Here is a 4,700-nt window from a genome sequence, read left to right as displayed (position 1 = left end):
CTGACTTCCCCTGTGTATGACCTCGGCCTGGCTTCGTTTATGAATACGGTATTTCCCCTGATTGTATATGCTATTTTGTTACGCACTGGTTGTCTTCATTTATTTGTTAATAAACACCTTTTAACTTCACCGCATACATTGTGGGTCTCCTCTGTGCAGTCACACAGTACTGGTCTACCAGCATTCCTGACAATACCTTTTTATACTAAGCCGTCTCGTGAAGTTATGCACATCCATATAAGTTTGAAACTTACTAAGATTTCTAGGGGGGGCATATTTCAGTCCTTTATCTAGAAGTTTTTTCTCTGGATCGGTCAGTATTTGTTGGCTAAGGTTATATATACCAATTCCTAGGTTCTCTTTCTTTTTGGCCGACTGGGTCCTCCTCCCCCCTCGGGTGCCTCTCTTCATTTTGTGTTGCCACCCTGGCCTGGGGGGGGGCCCTGCGAAAATCCCAATTCTGAATATATGAATTACCAGGTGGATTTGTGAAGTAGTTAAAGCCACTAGATGTATCTGGGTAACCCAAAGGATATGTAAATGGGTTCCTAGACGGATTGGCGAATCCAAAACCCCCCCTGGTGGGTACTTGACTACTGCTATTATCATAATCAGAGATGGACATAAACCGATTCTGCGTGGGGATATTGAACCCAAAACCACTATGACCAACATCCTGTTGCGACCCATAATTCGGACCAACGAACCCCATATTGGGAGGTGGAAAATTACGTTAATCAGAGCCTCTATTCCACATGCGAGGAGGCGAAACCTGATCGTAATGTACCACACCCCCACCTGGGTTACCAACATTGGGGGTCCCTTTAAAAGCAAACCCCTTCTGATTGGATCCCTTTTGGGGGCCCTTGCCTTTTTTCGTAGTGTTCTTAAGCACATAAGTTGGGTCACTGAGGTGGGTATGAGGTTACAACACGTGGTTGTGAGGAAAAGGGAATCACTGGGGGAATGGCACCAACAGAAGGCTGTGGTGTGGTGTCCATCCCCGGATCACCCTCGTTGTTAGAAGAGAGCTTTTTTTGCCATAAGAAAACAAGACTAGATTTGTAATCTTCGCTGTCTCTGATAAATTTATTTTTCTTTTTGGCTTTCTGTTCCCTTTCCTCTTTATCAAGAGTTTTAAGTAAACTGGTAGCTTGGTTAATGTATTCATCACCGTTTTTGAAAGGGGTCAGTAAATCCTTAACAGATTTAATTTCATCGTCCAGTCTGGCTAATTTGTCGGCTCTCCTATCTAGGAGAAATCGCAAAAAAGCCACCCTGAATCATTGAAATACTTATACCAACCAGCAAGGTCCGTGTCCCCTTGTTGGGGGGACACTTCCCATCTTAGACTCCTTGGTACCATGGCCCCTTTGATATAAGTTTCTAGAAATGCGATATCCCATTGGGTATGTATTTCAGCCACCAATAGGTTTTTTAATCGCATAAAAAGACCACCTACATCGGACCCTGGTGCCATGGGGGTGGTGTCAAAAACCCCCTCTAAATTGACTACTCGTTTAGAGCGGAAGTCAAATATATCCATAGTGATACGGAAAAAAAGCAGCGATTGTAAATATAAAGAAGTATAGAGAAAAAGTTGGGGAGCAACTGCGCTAATAAACTAAAAATGGACAAATGAATGCTCCTAAATAGTGCTCATGTGTGAACAAATAAAGCTGCACCTTACTGTGAATAATAGAACAGTGGTAACATAGGAAAAAAACAAGATGCGCTAAACAATTGATATAACAAATAAATACACCCAAAAATCATGTCACAACTGATTGTCCATGAATGATAAGGGAAAAACAGGAAAATAAGGAAATCAAAGTCCTTAGAGGGACAACGTAGCTCCTATTCACCAGTGTAGTAGAAAAAGGAAAACCAAAAGTCCACAGATGTTGATCATAAACTTGTGGTGATAATCGAAAAGACAGTGATCCTCCACCATAAGAGTATTGAATCTGCTTACCAGATTTCCAGCGGTCCCTTAATTAAAAGAGGACCCCAGAAAGCATGTAGGTTAACACTGTGGAAGTTGAAGTACAGATGGGCCGAGCTGGATGCCAATCCCCGTCTCATTCCAGTGTATGAAAAGCTTGATTACCGAGTACCATGGAAAACACATAAAGGGCCGCAATAGTGTAAAACCATAGATAAAATGTATTTAAAAAGTCAAAAACACACTTACATGATAGCAGTGTTAAAAGGCATGTCAGTTTGGAGCCCTGGCCGGAAGAAACTCAAAACGACCCGTCCAATAGGTATGGAAGTAGTGCAGATAAACGGGGGGTGATCCGATGCAGCACACGTTCCGCCCGACCGGTTTCGCGAAATATCGCTTCCTCTGGTGCACGGGTGATACACCGCATCAACGCCCCTTAAATAACAAACACTGTATGGGAGTAAGCATCGCCGTGGGCGCGCATGCGCACATGCAGTCCAAACCAAGCCTCTGTCTGAACTGCCCTGATGTCCAGTGCGCATGCGCCAACAATCCGCGGGAAGCAAAACTGACCAAAACAGCGTTCGGCTGCCTCATTCAACAGCCAGCTGTTGGAATAGAGTCATGATGCCGCAGGTGGTCTGGGGGGGGGGGGTGACCTCAGGTCTGGGAGCTCAGGTGAGGATACAATCCTCTTCATGACACACAGAGGTATCTTGACCAGTGGCACAGGAGCAAGTGTGAGGACAACAGGAGGAGAACACTGTCAAGCAAATTTCCAGGGAGGAAGACAGCCTTCTGGCTGATGAGTGTTACAGTCTGGAGGACTGAAAGGCAGCCTGAGAGGCAGTGGTGGCTGGTGAGTTTTTCTTTTGGGGGGCGGCAAACCATCACCCCCCTGGGCGGCCAGCGGCACAGAACTACCACAATCCCAGGCAGCCGGTCTAGGTAGCGGGCTGTAGTGTCCTCCAGCACGGTGCAGTGGGGTACGGGCAGCGGCTCGGGTGTGCGGTCCTCCAGCAGCTTCCTCGGCTGTGTGTCTCCTTTCTCTTCCGCCTAAGTGCTAGGTAACAAATAGGAAAGCCTGACACTTTGGCCAATCGTAAAACAGGCCTCACGATACGCCTCCTGATTGTCAGGGAGGAACTTTATTGTGAAAATAGTGAAAATTAATTCGCTATTGTCACACAACTGGGTGGGCTCGGAGCGCAGTGCTCTGTGCCCTGAGCCCACCCTTTCACGTGCTTCAAAAAAACACCCACCCCTCATTGGAATCCATAGTCTGGTGGACTGATATGTAGATCAGAGGGCCAGACGCATGGATGTGGGGGCGGCACCCATGTACCCTCTATGGACAGGCCGCCACTGCTGAGAGGTCGGGTGAGAGCAGTCTGGGATGGAGGCAGGGTCAGTCTGGAAGGACTGTGAAAGAGTAGCCAGGAGGGCTAGTGAAATGGGCAGCTGCAGGCAGGTGCAAACAGAGTGAACAAACCAAACAACCAAAACAGTGATAGCAAACCAACCAGCATATATAGCAAAAGGGAGTTCCAGAATCATAGTCAAGCCAGGCCAGGATCATAAACAGGAGATCAGCAGATGGGGGGGGGGGCAGGGGTAAACAGACAGGGACAAGATGGAAGGAATCAGGCTGCAGGGAAAGGATCCAGGGATACAGGAACAGACACAACAGGTTCAGGATACAGGATACAGGATTCAGGGTTCAGGTTCAGGGGTAAACTGGCTGAAGGTCAGGGCACGAGGACAATACCAGGGCAAGCATGTGAGGGCTTGCCTGGTATTTATGTGTATGCCTGTAATTAGGCTTAGGTGACACCTGACCGCAGGAGGTGCTGTCTGCTCCACACTGCCAGGATCCATCCGCTGGTGGACGCCAGTACTGTGGCCCAAAGATGACATAACGCCAGCAGGGAGAAGTTCCCCTGACAGTTCCAAACTGGCAGGAGACACCTGCTGGTGGACCTCGATACTGCACGCCAAATGTCAGGCAGTGTCACCAGTGGATGGAACCTTCCCTGACAATGTGGTCCAGCAAGCATGGTCAGGGACAATGTATTTTTGTTTACAGCACACTGAGTAACTCTGCTTGCAACTAGGAATTATGTAGAACAAGGCTCAGTGCTGGAGCTTGTTTTGCCACCACATCTCCATAAAGCTGGTGGTGATGATGCAAGATATGTCAGCTCCACCCCCTCCTCCTCCTCCTCCATGACCTCCTCTGCTGAATTGTCCTATACCACCAGTACCTCCTAAATGTTCAAGGGGCTATTCAACGAGTTAGGCTAAAAGATGTCATGCAGTGTTTCAGCTGTCTAGGGGACAGGAGCCACACCAGAGCAGAGATTCTTTATTCTCTGCAGGGGTAGGCCCAAAGGTGGTTCACACCACAGAAGCTTGAGCCAGGAATGGTGGTGTGCAATAATGGAACTAACCTTCTGTCTACTCTTCAACAGGGAAAGTTAACACATGTGCCATGCCTGGCACATGTCCTCAAATTGGTGGTGTAGCATTTCTTAAATAGGTACCCAGGTTTGCAAGATTTTCTAAGGCAGACCAGAAGAGTCTGTAGCCATTTCAGGTAGTCATACATAGCCAGGGTTCGGTTGGCTGGAATTCCACCTGACTGTAAACCAGCTGATTTGTGACATGCCCACCAGGTAGAACTCAACTTTGGCAATGCTGCAGTGGCTGCACATGCAGCCGAAGGACCATCATTGAGTACCTGTGTGAGTAT

This window comes from Rana temporaria, chromosome 1 (assembly GCF_905171775.1).
Source record: "Rana temporaria chromosome 1, aRanTem1.1, whole genome shotgun sequence".
Lineage (NCBI taxonomy): Eukaryota > Metazoa > Chordata > Amphibia > Anura > Ranidae > Rana > Rana temporaria.
This window is presented reverse-complemented; position numbering follows the sequence as displayed.